The sequence below is a fragment of the Dipodomys merriami genome, unplaced genomic scaffold, assembly GCF_024711535.1.
Source record: "Dipodomys merriami isolate MVZ:Mamm:240054 unplaced genomic scaffold, mDipMer1.0.p SCAF_8, whole genome shotgun sequence".
NCBI classification, from domain to species: domain Eukaryota; kingdom Metazoa; phylum Chordata; class Mammalia; order Rodentia; family Heteromyidae; genus Dipodomys; species Dipodomys merriami.
Window position 1 is genome coordinate 7,348,398 of NW_027206401.1, and position 19,744 is coordinate 7,368,141.

Consider the following 19,744-nt stretch of genomic DNA (forward strand, 5'->3'; position numbering starts at 1 on the left):
AAGACTAATAATCTCTTCCACCCCAGCCAGAAAATGTAGCAAGCCACCTGACTTTTCCTCTCCCTTCCAGCCCCTTCCTACATGAATGCCAAGAGCCTCCTGTCAGCCTTTCTTATCTGCCCTCTGTACCTCCCATCACACTGATTTCCTCAGGTCATGCTTTATTCTGGTTTTTGTGTACCTAGCCTCAGAATAGCTGTTTTCCTATCTCCAGGCTTTTTCCCTTTAAATCCTTTTATCCTACAAGCAGCACTCAGAAATGTCCAGTCTGAAATGCACATGTCAAGCACTCCTTACTGCTTACTTACACGATCAAGTCAAGCTTCCTACGTTGGCTGTCATGGGAACTGTGACCTCACACCTACCTCCTCTAGCTCCACATCCCATGTGGTAAGTGTCTATCCCTGCACCACCTGAGGCTGATGGGTACATTCCCCCACCCTTGTGCTTTTCTTTCTGCTCATCAAAACCTTATCTATTTAGCTTCTGAAACCCTTCCCACAGTCCATAGCAAATCATCAAACATTCACAGGTCACCTCAAGAGTAGGCAGCGATTTTATTCAAAAGTTTACACTGCCAGGATATAAGAGGAGGAGGTAGAAAGAGCAGGTCTTTAATAGTACTGCGTGCTCTGGGAGTAAAACATACAGAACAGTCTATGTTCACTGCTTCTTCTTCTCCTCATTCACCCCTTAAGCCACTGGGATCTGGCTTTTATTATAAAATCACAGCAGAACGTCTCTCTGGTCATTTCCTTGTGTTTGCCAGTCCTAGGGCTTGAACTCAGTGCCTGGGTGCTGTCCCTGAGCATTTTTGTTCAATACTAGCACTCTTTATCACTGGGGCACCACAGTTCCACTTTTGGCTTTTTAGTGGTAAACTGGAATCCCATAAACTTTACTGCCAAAGCTGGTTTTGAACCATGATCCTCAGAGCTCAGCCTCCTGACTAGCTAGGATTAAGGGCATGAGCCACTGGTCATTCGTTAATCCCCAGTCCTTCTAGCCTTCCTGCAGTGTCTGATATTGCTGGCCCCTCCTCTGATGACCTGGACCCCCTCCCATCACTCTCATGACAGCATTCTTTCTAGAATTTCCTCGCTGTCCTAGCTCTCTTGCTTCTTGCCATTCACCTTGCAAATGCCTGGGTAGCAAAGCTCATCCAGTCTCCGTTGAAGGCAGAGAGCACACTTCCTTCCCTGTGGCTTCTTGAAGGGCCTGCAACTGTTTGTGATTGTTGACCGGCTGATTACACAGGTTCCAGAATTCAACCAGGCCAATTAAAAAGTTTTGAGCATGGAGTTCATGATAGATACTCGATTCTAAAGAGAATCAGGCTACACAACAATTTTAGTCTTCAGTAACCACAGCTCCTCCCGGGTCCATACTTCCCAGGGCCCAATGCCCAGACCACTTCCATTCTTCCAGGCTTCCACTATAGACCTGCTCCTCTCCTCCTGACTTCCTTTAACACTGCTGACGTCTACCAGGTACCCAGACAGAAAATCATCGTACAAGCTTGCTCACTGCCCTCAGTTGGCCATTAAAATCTAGTATTTAACCTATGCAATTACCCTTTATAGTAGGTCTTCAGTCCTTTCCCCTCTCTCTTTACTTTCTGGAAGTTATGAGGTAAGCATCTTCCTCAATCACACACTCCTACTATGATATGCTGCCTTGACACAAGCCCAAAGCATCAGACCAACAACCACAGCAACTCCCAAAACTGTTAGCCAAAATAAACCTTTCTCCTCCTTCTTCCTTTTTTTCCTTCTTCTTTTTGGTGCCAGTCTAGAGCTTGAACTCAAGGCACTGTCCTCGGGCTGCTGTGCTTGACTTCCAGTTTTTTGGTAGTTAACTGGCCTCGAGACTCATGAACTTTCCTGCTCAGGCTGGCTTCAAACCACAACCTTCAGATCTCAGCCTCCTGAGTAGCTAGGAATACAGGCATGAGCCACTGGCACCCAGTCCCTTGTTTTTAAACTGATTTATCCCAGGTACTTGCTACAGCAATAGAAAATCAGCTGAAACACTTATCTTTCCCTACTCTCTCTCCCACTGTGGAATGAGTAACTCCCTCACCTGTGATTCCACAAATCTTTTTATATCTCAGCCATTCTACTAGTTACCATATTAGGTAAGTAAGGCAGTCCATATCCCAGCTGTGGCTTGCCTAGTGCTTCCTGAGGCCTAGAACGTTGGTCTTCTTCAAACCAAGTCTCTATTACATTATAGAAATTCTAAGAATGTTGACTACACAAAATGCACGTAACCATGGCACAAAATGGAGTGCTTAAACAGACCAAAGGCTTTTCCACAGAGACCCAGAATTTGTCAGGCTAAAAAAAGGGGGGGATTTCTGTTTTCTGTTCTATGTTCTAAACATGAAAAGCACCAGTGTCCTAAAAATCAAGACTGGAGATTCTACTAAATTCAAGTTAGAACCGCCATTTTGGTAAATGAAGTCTAAACCCTTTTTCCCAAAGTAAATGAAAGGGTGAATAATTGTCTTCAACCTGGTGTGGGTGTTAGATAATTAACTTGGGGAAAAATCAAAATTTATAGTTGCTGGATTACAGCAACACTATCCTTTTATCTTGCCACCTTTTTACTGGCATAAATCCCACTTTTTAATGGTCTTCTTGTTCCTGACTATCAGAAATTATTGGCAGTCTACCCTCACAGGCTTCCGCCGTGTATCATTTGCAGATCCTATTGTGCTCATTCATTCTAATGAAAATCAAAATAGATCAATTTTTATATTTAAAAAGGACACTAAAAAAAAGTAAATCCTGCAAGCAATCCAAAATCCTTTCAATATTACCTATAATAAATCCTAACTATCAAATAAAATTGTGAAGAACTATTAACTCATTAATCTGTGCTCTATCAACATTAGAAAATGAAGTCTGGGAATTCAGTAGAAACATTTTAGGAAAGCAAATTCTACAAAAGAAAATGTACCTTGCAAGTATGGGTGTGTTTATTCATCTCCCTCTCATTTGTGTCCCTCCATCCCTCCTTCCCCATTGGCCCCCAACAAGGGGGGAAAAAATGGCTGAAACAACTCCTGCTGCATGCAATTATATAACTAGACAGGAAGGGTGTGAAGCTGGAGTGAAAATATTAGAAGTGACAGCTTTTCACCTTAGTCTTTCTGTGCCCTCTCCAAACTGCAGGGAACAGATGGTAATTTTCAGGCACATTTAGACTAGGCTTGGAAGGACAACTCAGTGATAAAGAAATGCACATGCAGAAGAAACCACATGTTTTACAACCTACAGTTTTTAATCTAGAAGAGCTCTACTTTCAGTTAACAGAGAAGCTGCTGGAATTCATCACTCCATATTATGCTGGTGTATGAACTCTAAAATAATTCAATTTCCAGTTCCCTCTTGCTGCTACGCTGCAGCATGCCAGTCAGCACTAGCACGCAGAAACAAAAACTCAATTCTAAAAAAGAAATCTAAGAATTATGCAAGTTATTGAACCAAGAACACCAAGTCGTAAAGCAAACAGCACCTCTAGCTGCTCTTGGTTCCTGTGGGGCCAGCAATGCCTCAAAGGATGACCAGGCCTCAGTTCCTAGCAGGGTATCACATCAGATTAAGGCCAAAAGTTTGACAGACAAAAAGGGAGAAATTAGATACTTCTGATTCTATTCCAAATGCAAAACTGACTACCCTATTCATTAAGGAACAGAAGCTGTTTCCTTCTTTGTCTCTTCAAACCAACAAGAAATAAAAGCAGCTCTCAGCAGGTGACCAGCACCTTGGTTAGGACCTCACAGGCTCTTCCCCCAACGCTAGCTCCACCTACAATTAGCAATCTAAACAGAAACCTTCCACAGGGCCTCCTGCCAAACATCAGCAAACAACCACCACATTCCCAGGTAAAATGGCTTCTCAAAGCTCCATCCCCCAAGTGTGGGCCCTGACCAAGGCCGCTCCAGGTCTCTGCATCTTTCCTTCCTGCCTGGTGGCAAAACATCAGGCATTTCAGCTTAACAGAGGTCATGTCCTGTCTCTCAATGATGGAGCCAGAGCTCTGACATGCTCCTAAAACTACAGATGACAGAAACAGAGCATAATTTGTCTTCAGAAAAGCAAGGTTCAGCCTCAAAACTGTACACTTGGGGAATGTGTCTTAACTAACCTCCGCCTCCATCCACATGAGTAAGATGGTGACACTCCCAGCACAGGAGATGACTGTTAAAATCACTGCAAACTACAAATCTTACAGCGCTGATCTATTTGCTGTGAAGCTTAACTTTCACCAAGCCTAGGGCAAGAAATGTATTTCCCTCTATCCCAACTGCCCCCACAGAACTCCCACAAATCCAGCCACGGGCCTTCTGGACCAATGAACTCTAAAATGAATTAGAGAGGCCCAAGTCTATCCCAACCTCTGACCACCAAGACTTAACGTCCAGCTGCATAGGTTAGAGACCGCATCCATCAGTTCTCTTGCTTTCTCCAGCTATCTTCCCCTGTACATTACATGTACAGTTTCAACAAAATAAGACTGATATACTCTACGATAACACAAAGGCAATATGTTTACTGCACTTAAGCATGTACGTATAAAAGTTGGTACCATTTTTGTACTTACAGGATACACAGGCCCATCTGATGTACTATGACATACATACCAACATACACGGCTATAATCAAGTGGGACAAACACAAGTGTTCTCATGAGAAGCTGGAACAGTGAACTCTAGAGCGGCAGCAAGCAGAGCCGCTAAGATACCCAGAGCCATACAATAGGGTCCAAAGAAGTACTCGAGGAACTATTTTATGATCACAAACCACATACACTTGGTATGAAGCCGAGTAACTAAATATGAGGGAAGGAGAGAGAATGTTTAAATTTTATTGTTCAGTGTGTCCTGAAAAGCAGAGCTATCAGCCACATTCATATGTATAGTCCTACACATATCCAGAGTTCCAAGTGTTTTGTGTTTTTTTAGGCACACACGTGTTTCCACAAGGCCCAGGCAACAAGCTCATCCAAATGTACATACAAATGTATACACTGTGTCGGTGCTGTTCTGAGAGTTCAGTGTGCAGTAACATATTCAGTCCCCCTTACCCTACAAGACCTAGGGTCCAGGGCGACTACAGAGCTCACAAACAGCCACACGAACACAGCTATTATTATGATACATGAAAATAGTAGGTTTCTACATAACCAAATTGGCCCTTTAAATTTTGATCAAAGAGAACAAACCACTATAATTTTTATTCTCTACTGGGTTTTTAGAGGTTGTCTTTTTCATAAAAGTGCCGTACTATCTCTGAGGATCTGATGAATAAGAGAATAGCCAGCTGGCTCCTATGTTCCAAAGCTAAATTCTATGACATAAATCAATGGATTACATATTCCCATCTCTAATTGTGGGATTTTAAAAGAATAAACACACCAGATTTGGGGTCCCATTCAAAAAACCATGGCTGTTTTTTGTTTTCTACATATTTCCTTATTCAGGGAAGGGAACTCAAGGTCTTGTGCGTGCTAGGCAAGTGCTGTAGCCTTGAGCTCTATCCCCAGCCCCATGGACTGTGTTTGTTGTTGTTGCTGTTGTTGCTGCTGCTGCTGCTGTTTTACTTTCTTTTTTCATTTGCTCAGTACTCACATTTGCTATGCAACTCTCAACCACTAAATCTACTAGCCCTTTTGGCTTCTAGTTAAATTTCTAACAGTCTTCCAGTTTTGCTGGGGCCAGCCTGTACCATGATCTTCCTAGTTCACTTCCTTTACAGCAAGAGTAACAAGCATGAAGCATTGCACCCAACATTATTAAGATGGAGGGGTCTTGCTAACTTTTTGTGCAGGCCAGTCTGGAAACATAATCCTCGGGCTCCCTCTACTTGCCAGGTAGCTGGGGGTCCCAGACATAAATCACCATAACACCATTTTACTACATTTAACTTTTCACTATTTTAATCAGCTTCATACAGCTAACATATCGTTTTGTTTGACTATTAATATTTCAGCTTAATGGATAATAAAATGATTATTTTAAACTTTTCTCAGAAATGCTGTCTTAAATATGTGAAACTAAAGAGGCCTAGAGGGCCTAAAGGGGACTTAATTATGTGTGTCTATTTTAGTGCTCACCATACGTGAAGATGCATCTACATACTGCACATAATGTAAATTTGCAGCTACTTAAATACAATGTTTTCATGGCTAACATCCACTCTCAGTGGAAATTCTGACTAATTTCTAAGCCTTCAAGGAAAGAAAAAAAAGCCCTGCTTATTAACTGGCCTTAAAAGTTTAAAAAAAAGGGCTAGGAAGGTGGCTCAGTGGTAGAGCGCTTGCCTTGCATGCCTGAGGCCCTGGGTTCAATTCCTCAGCACCACATAAGCAAAAAGAAAAAAGCCAGAAGTGGTGCTGTGGCTCAAGTGGCAGAGTGCTTGCCTTGAGGTGAAGAGCAGAGGGACAGCGCCAAGGCCCAGAGTTCAGGCCCCACGACCAGACCCAAAAAAAAAAAAAAAGTTAAAAAACAAAACAAAACTTCTACTAGATGGCTCACGTCTATAATACAAGCTACTCAGGAAGCTGAGATCCTGAGATCTCAGCTTGAAGCCAGCCCAGCAGAAGGATAGTCAGTGAAACTCTAATCTCCAATTAACCAGTCAAAAGCTACAAGTAGAGATATAGCTCAAGTGGTAGAGTGCAGGCATGAAGCAAAAAAGCTCAGGAGCAGCACTCAGGCCCTGAGTTCAAGCCCAAGGAAGCATTACAAAAGATGATAAAGGAAAAAAAAATTGTCTTCCAGATGGATGCCAGTGACTCATGCCTGTTATCCTAGCTACTCCAAGGGCAGACATGCAAAGATTGAAGACAGACAAATCTGAGAAACCCTTATCTCCTTAACTGGTAGAAACCTAAAAGTGGAGTTGTGACTCCAGTGGCAGAGCACCAGCTTTGAGCCCAAAAACTAAGGACGAGCAGAAGGGCCTGAATTCAAGCCCCAGAACCAGTCACTCTTTGAATAATGATTAATAATGCAAAAAAACAATTTAGGGAGGGATGGGTAAGAATGTCAAAAGGGGTGGCATTGTATTCATAAACTGCTTCCTTGCTTCATAAACTGCAACCAAAGTTGGTTGCAGTTGGAACAACTACCTAAAGAGAATAAAAGTATTTTTAAAAGAATAATCTAGAGGCAGGGCATGGTAGCGGACATCTGGAAGCAAATCGACTCAGACTCCAAAGGCAGCCTGCATAATGGTGCACTCCTGTCATCCTAGATACTATAAGAAGCATAAAATAGGAGACTCACATCTGGGAATGGGCCTGAACAAAAACTAAGTCACCCCCCAAACCTTTTTCTTGGGTTGGTCAGAGGGCCATAACTCTAGGACTGGGCGCTGTCCCTCAGCTCTTCAGCTCAAGGCTAGCGCTCTACCACTTGAGCCACAGCTCCACTTCCAGCTTTTTTTGCTTATGTGGTGCTGAGGAATTGAACCCAGGGCTTCATGCATGCAAGGCAAGCAGTCTACCACTGAGCCACCTTCCCAGACCCCCAAATCTTTTCCTGTTTCATCTGAGTCCTACATATTTCAGACACACCAAACACATGGTGCCATGTTAGCTGAGATGATTCCACATCACTTGGATCACTAGAGGAGTGGGACTCCTCCACCATGCACACCAGCGTGAACTCCCAGAACCACCCGAATCCTGGCACGCCGGCCATGTGGGTCTTAACAGATTTAATAAACTTCTGCCTGTGTCCTGCAGAGAAGCCAGACCCTCCAGTTCCCTCTCCTGACCATGCTTCTGAGCCCCTAAACCTAAAGCTTCCGAAACTGCTTCAGGTGTGTGTCATAAGGAACCGTAGTTTTCTAAATTCTATATAAAATCCCCAATTACAAGTCAAAAGTCACTCAAAAACAAAGAAAATACTTGTTTCAAGCTCCTGTTAGCTCACCACATCAACTGTGCTCAATTCCTAGCCAAACACAAAGAGGAGGAGAATGAAAGAACAGGTACTGGGTTAGCCAACTTTGGTTTCTAATACACAACTCACTGAAGAAAACACTCATAACTTTGCACATACAAAACATTGTGGTTGTCAGTGAGTTACACCCTTGTTTACTTTACACGCATCATCTCTAACCCTTATAACAACCTAGAGAGACAATAATACCATCAAACTCACCTCACAGGTGCAGAAACCACTTCTCCACAGTCACATTCATTCCTGAAAGCTCCGAAGGAAAGGAAGGACACTGGAAGATAACACAGGCTATGCTGGCCAGTCAGAGGAAACAGAAGTCAGCTATGTCTTCATAAAATACCTATGTGGAACTGGGCGCTGGTGGCTCACACCTGTAATCCTAGCTGCTCAGGAGGCTGAGATCTGAGGATTGTGGTTCAAAATCAGCCTAGGTAGTAAAATCCATGCCATACTCATCTCCAATTAACCACCAGAAAACCAGTAGTGGGACTGTGGGTCAAAGCAGTAGAGAGCCAGCCTTGAGCAAATAAAAGCTCAAGAACAGCACCTAGGCCCTAAATTCAAGCCCATGACCACCTCCCCCCAAAAGCCTAAGTGGAAGAAAGAAGTAGGTTCCAACCGAAAGAGTGACCCTGGACTATATATACAAAGTCTTTCTTGGAAATGAAGTATAGGCCCCAAACAGACCAGGTAAGAGGCCCCAGTCTACCTACTGTAAAGCTCTACCTTTGGACAGGCACAGGACCCAGAGTTTTAAAAGGTTGTTTTAAAGAATGTATATCTTTACTTCAAATCTCTATATAGACTTTCATTAGGTCTCACAACAGTTCAACACAGGTATACTAAAGTGCCATAAACCCAATATTATTTAGGAGTGAAATATCAAGTTAAGCCCAGTTAAGTCTGATACCCTAATTCCTAACCCATTCCATAAACACTTTAAGATTGTTAAGTAGCAGGGCACCAGTGGCTCACACCTGTAATCCTAGCTACTCAGGAGGCTGAGATCTGAGGATCATGGTTCAAAGCCAACCCAGGCAGGAAAGTCCATGAGACTCTTATCTCCAAATAACCACCAGAAAACTGGAAGTGGCGCTGTGGCTCAAGTGGTAGAGTGCTAGCCTTGAGCTAAATTGCTCAGGAACAGCGCCCAGGCCCAGAGTTCAAGCCCCATGACTGACCAAAAAAAAAGATTATAAAGTACACAGTATACCACACTCTTGGTAATTCCACCAAACTGACTTCCATATGTGCAAATGCAACAGTTCCTTCCTTACCTCCATAAGCAAACACAGATCACAGGTCATGGACCCTAACTCCTCTCAGCATTCTCAGAGCTCGCCAGCAGGCAAAAAGAGTCAAACTTGCTTGCCTGGTAAATGCCTCTTCCTTTGTTCCCCCAATTAAATGAATGAAGAAGACACAGCACATATTGAAAGAAAATGAAGCTGGGCACTGGTGGCTCACACCTGTAATCCTAGCTACTCAGGAGGCTGAGATCTGAGGATCACGATTCGAAGCCAGCCCAGGTAGATATTAACTCCAATTAGTCACACACACACACACACACACACACACACACACACACACACACACACACACACACACACACACACACACACAAAAAAAAAAAAAAAAACAGAAGTGGCACTGTGACTCAAGTAGTGAAGTGCTAGCCTTGAACCGAAGCAGCTCAGGGACAGTGCCCAAGCCTTGAGTTCAAGTCCCAGGACTGGCAAAAAAAAAAAAAAAGTAATTTCCAGTCTTATGTCTGAGATGGTGAATGGTTTGATATGAAAGGTTTAAAATAGTATAGCTCAAACCCTTGAGAAATTATAAGTTATTAGCTATCAGTAGAACCAAAGAGCCCATTGCTGTAACAATCTAGTTTTAATCTTCTATATAATCCTGAAGTGTTTCCCTGTAATCAGATGAGGAAAAAATAGACACTACTAGTAAAATGCAGGGTTCAGAGGGAGAAAAGAGTACACCCTTACGGTCAGAATTGAGGCACAGTCTTAAGAAAACATTTTTTTATGAAAACACTAAGTTAATGAAGGCCTAAATCACTTGCTCCTCATCAGTGTTAAAAGAGGCTTACATATACATACAAGACTGGTAAAGGATTCTGCAATTTGAACCAATGTTCTGATTAAAGATTTCTGTGTGTTAATCTCAGGGTTAACTCTCCACAACTAAGAAGAAAATGTGTAAATAAAAAGCACTTGTACAACCAACACTAAAAGACAACATATTTTTGTAAGACCTTGAAGAAAAAGGCTGATTTAAGCCATATTCTACAGGGATTCATTTACTGCCAGTCAATTTGCTAAAGAAAATTTAGATGGCTATATTCAAGCCTAGAGTCTTTAAAAAAGCCAAATCAACTCTGAACATGTGCTGGTTGTTTTCATTCTCTTAGTCTTGTATGGGAAGCTCTCACCACACTCAACCAATACATATTCAAAGAAACTATGCCAAAAGTTTACTGTACTTTGTCATTTGAATGAAGAAGCAGTAACTGTAACAATCTTTGCAAACTCCATAGCACATAGTATAGGCCCAGTTTAAGCCCACTCTCATACCATTCCACTCTACATTATCTTTAGAGCCTGAATGTCAAAGACAGGCCAGGTCTGAAACTGTAATATCCTAGACCCAGACTTGAGCGGGCCAACTCATGCCAAAAAGAAGGGGGGAATCCTTGGAAGGGGAAATACCTCTTGTAAAAGTTTGCTTTTTATTATCATTTCCCTAATATGTACTTGAAGATAAGAGTGTCAAATGGAAACCAGCAAGCAAAGGTTGCAATAACAAGGAACAGGTTGAACTCCGCATAACTATGTGATGTTTAGAGAACAAATACAATTCTGGATCCTGACCTCAGCTTTCTGAAGTCCTAGAAGAGACTCCTGGAGTCAGGTGGAACTCCAGCACACAGCACCTGTTCAGGTTTGTGCCCTGTGGATATTCTATCTAGAACAGCTTTGTCAGCTCTAACATGGTAACAAATAATGTAACCACATGGAACATGGCTAAGGCAGGGCCTAGTGCTGAACAAATAAGCAAAGTTCTAGAACTTCATATTCTGGTAAGCCAGTTATCTGTTACCATGCCTAGGTGAAGGACTACAGGATGATTTTTGTGCCTTTCTGCCCTTTTAAAGTCCTTTTAAATTACACTACTATTTTACAGAAACCATTTTCTTGTCAAGAGAAAAAAATTTTAAAGACATTTAGCGAATTTTAAGTTCAATACAGTTTCAAAGAGAGATGACACGAAAGTTCGTGTCTTCAACCAGGCCAGTGGTTCTGCGAAGGTAATTATGGTAAATTTTAAGGACATAATTCTTTCTACCCATAATTCTTTCTATAAAATGACACAGGTCCAACTTCAATTTTCAGAGAAGAAAAATACTTAAACCACTGTACATTAAATATTTATCTGTAGGATACAAAAATCACAATGAGGAGCTAACTTTCTGATATTAAAGTTTACTGTATTTTTTTTCCCCAGTGCTGGGAATGGAACCCAGGGGCCATATATATATTAGGAAATCACTCTACCAATCAGCTTTACCTTTTAGGTTCAAGGCAAAAAAAAAAAAAATTACAGTGTTTCAATTTACCTTCATCCTTTCAGACACTTCATCCTTTCAGACACTTATATCTATCTAAACAACTTTAACCAAATCTCCAGCTAAGGTAAAAAATTTCTCACACTTTACTGGACACTGTACATAACCGTGTTCAATAACTACTCACTACTGAATTTTAACTTAGTTTTGACTACACTCTGGAAGAGCTCAAAGGCTTTGCCTAAACTCTAAGGAATTGCCTAACGCTTGCAGAACACAGAATAGATTCTACAAATAAATACAGGAGGAATAATAGTCACACCAAATGGATTATTTATCACTCTTAGTTATCACTTACAAAATGCAAACAAAATGTGAAAATCCTTTTGGAGTGAAGACAGGTTTTTCAGGAGCAGATCAAAGACTGAAGAAAACAGTGAATGACAGAACACTCTAATTTCTAAACAAGCATTAATCCAAAGAAATTTCCCTCCAAAATTGCAGTCTACTAGTCCTATTTCTGATCATAAAAGAACACATCTTTTTTTTTTTTTTTGGGTGGGGGGTCCAGTCATGGTGACTGAACTCTGGGCCTGGGCACTGTCCCTCAGCTCTTCAGCTCAAGGCTAGCACTCTACCACTTCAGCCACAGCGCCACTTCCGGCTTTTTTCTTTTTGCTTATGTGGTGCTGAGGAATTGAACCCAGGGCCTCAGGCATGCAAGGCAAGCACTCTACCACTGAGCCACCTTCCCAGCCCCAAGAACACATCTTTTAAAGCAGACCTCCAGCAGTAATTGGATTCTTCAATTTTAACCGTTTTTTCCTATTACAAGATAGGTGAACCCAAACCTTTTACCTTTCATTTTTACCTCTATGGATTTAACATTAAAAAAATAGCTTTGGGCTGGGAAGGTGGCTCAGTAGTAGAGTGCTTGCTTTGCATGCATGAGGCCCTGGGTTTGAATCCTCAGCACCACCTAAGCAGAAAAGGCCAGAAATGGCACTGTGGCTCAAGTGGTAGAGAGCTAGCACTGAGCTGAAGGACAGTACCCCACAACCGACCAAAAAAGAAGAAGAAGAAGAAGAAGAAATAGCTTCACATGGGGGAGAGCACAGTATCAGAGGGAAAAGGGTGGAAAAAAAAAAAAGAAAGAGAAGGAAAGAAACAGATATCTTCATAATACTGTCAGAAAGCTTCCTTTGCAGAATTGTTGGCTAGACATTATCAGAATACCTTCACAAGCAGAAGTCTGCTTAATTAAATGTTAAAACTATACAAAGGAATACTGTACAACACTACCTAAATATGGATAATGGAAAAACACAGAAATGTCTAAGGAAGATTAAACAAGGAAAGAAGGCTGCAGAAAAATATGCATAGAATTTTTTTTATATTTTATTTTATTTGTGAACATACTGTACAGAGGGGTTACAATTACATGGGCAAGATAATGCATACATTTCTTACCAAGCATTGCAGCCTCCTCCTTTGTTTACCTTTCACCTCCCTTCCCAGCCTCCCCCCTCCCCCCCACCCAATCCTCCCCCCCCACCGACATTGTAAAGCTCGTTTTTTGACATGACAATTTGTACTTCTCATTGTTGCAACAGGTCCACCTGAAAGAATTTTTGCATCATATAGAGCAGACATCTCTGAAGAGTGAGATTCCAAGGGATTTGTCTTATTTCTACATTAAACATTTTAGTATTTTTGATATATTTTACAAGTACTGCTTTACATTAAAAAAAGATTTAAAAAATACAATTATTCTCCCAGTTCCCAAAGTTTAAAGATTTCATCATTTGCCTGGAAATAAAGCCAATCTATTTCTAGTTATCAATATTCCTCTTATTAAAACATAATATTAGTGTGAAGCATAATTTGGAAATGGTTCTTATTCAGTGCCTTAGCAAAAGCCCATGAATTTATTAATATAAAGGGCCTAAAAACTAGGAATTCCCAGGTGCTCGCACACACGTGTGTTTGTGTGTGTGTGTGCGTGTTGCAATTTCTTGTGAAAATTCAGTACTGAGTCAGAATGTCAGAACCACAGAGCTAGGACTTATGGGTAACCCTGCAATCCCAGCTACAACAAGGCCCTATCTAAAAAATAAGTTGGGTGGCACACATTTGTGGTCCCTGCCATTCAGAAGATAAGGTAGGAGAATCACTGTCCAGGACAGACTAGAACAGTGTGAGAGACCTTACGTGAAAAATACTAAATGCAAAAGGGACTAGAGGTACAGACCAAGTAACAGAATACCCTAAGTTCAAACCCCAAAACTGGGGAGCGTTCAAAATTACCCAAAATGCACTAACAAACATACAAGTTCATACATACAAAAGGGCTGTAATCAAACCTGTCCCAGGATGTTCAAGATTCCCACTCCTCTCTCCAGTCTGTTTTTAGAGAATGAAACAATGATTCCAAGTTGGAATGTAGCACATTGTGCTGGGTATATACTGATGTAGTTCTCTGCACACTAACTTAAACACATACAAGAAGATATTCCCTGTCCTTAGGGGGCAGTCCTGGGTCAAGTAATCCTACTAAACTTGCCCAGGCCATGTTTAGGGCTACCTGTCTGACGAGGGCTAGGTGAGGATATTTCCATCCCTAGCAGGAAAAAACCCAAAGGAGTGTTACAAGAAAGATGACTAAGAGGTTTTCAGGTGCAGAGGCAAAGCCATGCTCTCATGACTTTTATTCCAAAGAGTATGTAAACACTGTCCTGTCCCTCGATCGTCAGTGTCAGAGCCAATGATATGGTTCTCTTCCTTGGAGTCTCTCCAACTATGACAGCTGGCTTACCAACTATGCCCCTTCAGAGCTTTAAACAAAACAAACTCAACAATTTCATCAGGCAACGGTAGCTCATGCCTGTAATCCTAGCTACTCAGGAGGCTGAGATGAGAACAGAGGGTTCAAAGGCAGCAGAGGGAAGAAAGTCTGTGAGATTCTTATCTCTAACTAACTACTAAAAACCAGAAGAGGAGCTATGGCTCAAAGTGGCAGAGTACTAGCCTTGATCAAAAGTGCTCAGGGACAGTGCCTAAGTTCAAGTCCCAGGCCCCCCCCCCCCCACACACACACACACTCATCCTCACCCCACACACACACACACCCTCATCCTCACCCCACACACACACACACCCTCATCCTCACCCTTACCCTTACCCTCACCTTTTCCCTAAAAGTCCACATACAAAGATCAAGTATTTATCTTTTTGTTTTCTTTTTCCTCTTTACAGTGTTGAAAAAGGAGAAAATAATTGTGATTATTTTTCATGACAGAGACAAACAGCTCACACAGGAAGAATAACCCAAGTCTTTTCAATCACATAAATGCAGGCACTTCTCTGAATTAACTGACAGTCTGCTGTTTAATGTTGTTGTCTTAGTAGTAGACACACTTCCTGACTGACTGCAAGCTATGTCTTGATATTATTTGTAATGAAAATTCTGTAACATTATTTCTCACTTTAGCAAAGTCATTACCAATGTCTAATAACAAGACAAATGTGTGGAACTGGCTTTTATTACTCTAATCCTTTGGGTTTCGCAGACAATACAACATCCAAGGAAGACAATGATGAGAGAAAGAGGCAGAACTGCTTTTATAGGTAATTTTAAAGGCAACAAATGCATGCCTTCAGGAGAATCTAAGCAATGATTCAGATAAAGATTTTTAAAAACAGCAAACTTTAATCCCAGGGAAATTCTGGACATGATTTAAGAAAAATACCACTGGACACAGAAGACCAAAAATGTAGACTAAATGTGCTCAAATTGTTGACATTTAATAAATATGTCCAAGAACCTGGTACTCAATTAATTAAAGTATAAGTCATCAGGCAGAGAAGTTTCTCCCTAGCAGATGGTACAACAGGCTTCAAAAATAAAGGGATTTTTTTTAACTTAAAAGTTCTCTTTTTTTTTTTTTTACTTAAATGTTGTCTCTCCTAGGTTATTCTAACAAATATCTTACCAAAAGCCACTAGTGAAGGGCTGGTCTCGGAGACAACTTCTGCTTATTTATGACAAAGCTAGGGCAGCACAATAGCATGCCCTCCCTATGCTTGGCCTACCCAGCCAGAGGAGCCCGTGTCCCCGCTACACCAAGTTCCATTCCCAGGACAGACCAGGCTATAAAAAGCCTGGGCTTGGACCAGCTGGCAGGACCACACACCTGCTATTTTTAACTTAAGAGAGGGGCTAAGGATCAGGCCACCACCAGGGCACCAAAAATGCACAGGGCAGCTTAACCACCCCCAGGCTGGATGGTGTCCACATGGAAGACTCCCATTTCCAAGACACCCTCCTCACCACTGGGTGGGAACTCTAGCAGTGAGGAAGCTCTAGGAGAAAATACTGAGATCTCAGGAAGGAAGGTAGATGGTGGATGTTAGAAGTGCTTGCTTGTTCCCAAGCCCAGATGTACAGCCATAGAAAGAGCAATGTGAACAACAGGACTCTTAATTCTTATTCTGGACTCACAAGGCTAAAGCTTGATTTTTGTAATCATTACTCTAACAGTTTGCTGCCGTTGTTTTCAGCTTCACACTGGTCTTGGCACTGGGCCACTCATACAGATACCATGAAGCTGTTCCTGTAGATAAAACTCAACACAACAACATTGCAACGGAACACTGAAGAGCTGAAGGACTGTGGTGCTGTAGTTAATTTTCTAAATTAGTAAGTATTAATCAGAAAGTTATTTTCACTTCATCCTTTACTACTAAAAATTACATTTCAACAGACATTAGTAAAATTATTCTGCCTTAAATGAATACCAGGTCATCTTTCCTGAGGCTTGGCAAAGTCTCCGCTGAGGTTTCAGAGGTACACTTGAGGGTCCCCAGGAGGATGGGGGGTGGGGGGCAGAGGCTGGGCGCCCTCCACTGCTCTCTGCATTTGGAAAACCATCAGTGGCCACATACAGACCTGCACAGGCCCAGGGTCCACAGCCAGGCAATTTCCCCTAAATATAAGATTTAAATACCCTACTTAATTTGTCCTTAATTTCTGCCTCTTAAAAAGCAAAGGGTAATTGAAAAGGCGATGTCTACACGCAGCTATGCACTAGTGAACTGTAGACCGCATCCACACCCCCGGATAGCCTTAACATCCGTAACCCAAGGACCATCCTGACTCCATCAAAGGATTGGTTCTGCTCACCTGGAAAGACGCCGACATGCCTCTTAGCAGCAGGCTCCTCTCAGGTCCCCCAGGGGATCCTTCTGCAGTGCAGCGCCCAGGCAGACTCCTTGGGATGGGAGGAAAGCTCTCTGGCCTCAGCACTGCCTCGTCCCAGGGATCCTGTCCACGGCTGGGAGAGCATTCTCCCAGGCTCACACTTCCTAAATCCTATGAGGCTTTCCTGGCTAATCTAAACAAAGGACACTGGACCTCACACAGCAACTGAGGCCAGGCCTCTGCCAAACAGAGGAACTCTAGTAGTGCCAATTCCTTTACTCCTAGGTTTATTCTTAGCCTACAAATTTCTTGAGCCACTGAAAACTCTAGCCCATTTCAGAGAACACACTGTAAAATCCAAACACGTGGACAATGAGTTGCTAAGAAAACTGCTTATGTCTTCAGAGATTTCTAGTAAACAGAGTAAATACTTATGCTTACCTCTCCTCTCTCATTGAACACCATTCAAACGAAGTAAAGAAGCAGGGTTTTTGGTTTTTTGTTTTTTAAATAAGTACACATCCACAAGGACAAAGAAAGCACAAGATGATCACAGATAAGAGGTCAGGATTATTATTTTTTTTTGGAAAGAGAATAGCAGATAGACAAGTGATAATTAAAGTTTTAATTTGTTCTAGGTGAGAGGACAAGAAGAGAGCTAATTACAGCAATGAACTCCAAAGACTCGGGAATCAGAAGGTGGCAGGAGGCAGGAGAAAAAATCTGCAAGGAGTAATTCAGAGTTTCTTTCCCAATCCTCACCCCAATCCTGTCAGAAGTCGGAGGAGAACACCATCTTGAGAGGCCAGTAGGAGGGGAGTCCATGGAAAGAGGGTGTTGAATTAAAACACACCTATGTGACAGGTCTATGTCACTGCCATTCGGCCTCCAGATCTCCAAAGCAAATGAGAATCTGGGGAGGGGGCTACCAGCAACCATTAGTGAACATCCTCCAACAAATGATGCAGGTTCCTTCTCCACCTTCTGATCTGTCAGGCCTGTGTCCATGAAGAGACACAGCCTATCAGTCAGCCCTGGAACCCTGCAGTACACCTGAAGAGAAAGGCAAAGGCTGGCAGGCCTCACGTTGCGCAAAGGCCTCCAGCAGAAGGGATAGTTATAGTTAAAGACATAGACTAAGAACATAATAGAAAAAAAATTAATACTAAAATTATCTGGGTACCAGTGACTCATGCCTTTACGTAATCCTAGCTATACAGGAGGCCGAGATCCAAGGCTCACAGTTCAAAACCACCTCAATCAGGTCCACTCGATTCTATCTCCAAAATAGAGAAGAGGTATAGCTGTGGTACAAGTGGTAGAGCGCTTGGCTCAACTCTAGCAAACATGAGGAGCTGGGCTCAAATCTCAGTATTGCCCTCTCCACAAAATAAGAAAAGTTTTGGTGAACAAAAACAAGTTTAGGCACAGTAGAACTGAAAACAGAAACGAAATATCAGAATAGCTGAAAAACTAACAATATATGCTTTTAAAAAAAATGTTAAACAGATGAAAAGTGTACAGAAAAGAAGGTCTTTAAAAAATCAAGAACTAATCCCAGCTACTCTAAAAGTGGAGACAGTATCATAGTTTGAGGTTCCTGGGCTTAAAAAAAAAAAAATTAAGCAACACCCTAACTCAAACATCAAGCTTGGTGTGACAGCCCAGCTGCTTGGGAAGCCCCGGCAAAAAGCCTACGACCCTAGATGAAAAATAATTGAAGCAAAAAGAAGTAAAGACATGATTTAAATGGTAGAGCAATAGCACAAAAAATGTAAAGCTCTAAGTTCAGAACCTTAGTAGGATAAAATAAAAGGAAAGAAAGACAAGAGGAAAGAAGAAGGGAGAAAGGTTCAACCCAGGATTTGTTATGAAAATAATATATAGATATATATAGTGAGAACAAAGACCATCTGAGAAAGTAAGATAGGGAAATTACCCATCCACTGCCCCATAAAATAAAAACAAAAATTGAGCTTAACACATTTGATCTAGTAAAATGAATAGAAAAATACCAACTCAAAGCCTCATCAACATTTTACAAATCAGGAAAATAAAAAGTATTAGAGGTTCCCAGAGGAAAGAATGAATGTGCTATATAGAGGATAAAGCAACTTTTCCCAGAAGCAATGGAACACATTGGGGGACAATATATCATTTCAGAGAAAATGACACTCAATCTCCAATTCAACACTCAGCCAAACTGCCAATAAAGTGTGAAGGTTTCCCTGACACACAGGACACTGCCTCTCATGCACCCCTCACACAAGCTATGGAGAATAAGAGACTGTGCAGGCAGAAGACATGGCACTAAGCAGCCAGAGTAGCTCTAAGAAGATGGTGCTTCCTTCCCCATGTGGCTATACGTGCAATAAAAGGCCATGCAGAGAAAGCAGGGAGGGAAGGAAGGTTTGAGCTCAGCCGGGAAACCAGAGATAAGCAACATGCAGAGTGCTTAATTCCAAACCAAAGTCTGCTGGGTAGTCTAACAGAGAGATTAAGCAAACTGGATTCATCCTCACCCTAAGAATCTGGAAAATAGACTTGGGAGTTCTCTGTTGTGGAGGCAGATCTTCTAAATGAAAGCTGTTCAAGGGTTGGGAAGGTGGCTTAGTGGCAAAGTCCTTGCCTAGCACGCATGAAGGCCTGGGTTCAACTAGTCAGTACCACATACACAGAAAAAGCCAGAAGTGGCGCTTTGTCTCAAATGTTAGAGTACTACTAGCCTTAAGAAAAAAGAAGCAAGGGTAAACAAAGGAGGAGGCTGCAATGCTTGGTAAGAAATGTATCCATTATCCTGCCCATGTAATTGTAGCCCCTTTGTACAGTATGTTCTCAAATAAAATAAAATACAATTAAAAAAAAAAAAAAAAAAAAAAAGAAAAAAGAAGCTCAGGGATAGTGCCTAGGCTGTTCAAAAAGATGATGACCACTCGTGATCCACATGAAACACTCCGTATATTCAATGGACTGGTCTCCACAGAGGGGA

The 19,744-nt window shown here is 41.9% G+C and overlaps 1 protein-coding gene and 1 long non-coding RNA gene across 6 annotated transcripts in view; one reads left to right on the forward strand and one right to left on the reverse strand.

Annotated features, from left to right (window-relative positions):
- Arid1b (AT-rich interaction domain 1B) overlaps window positions 1-19,744 on the reverse strand; it is a 334,344-nt gene that overhangs the window by 259,864 nt on the left and 54,736 nt on the right. The gene's annotated exons all lie outside the window — the stretch shown is intronic.
- Window positions 11,127-17,563, forward strand: LOC138819207 (uncharacterized). The gene is made up of 3 exons (XR_011369361.1): window positions 11,127-11,297; window positions 16,116-16,254; window positions 17,394-17,563. It is a non-coding gene; the product is annotated as an uncharacterized lncRNA (long non-coding RNA).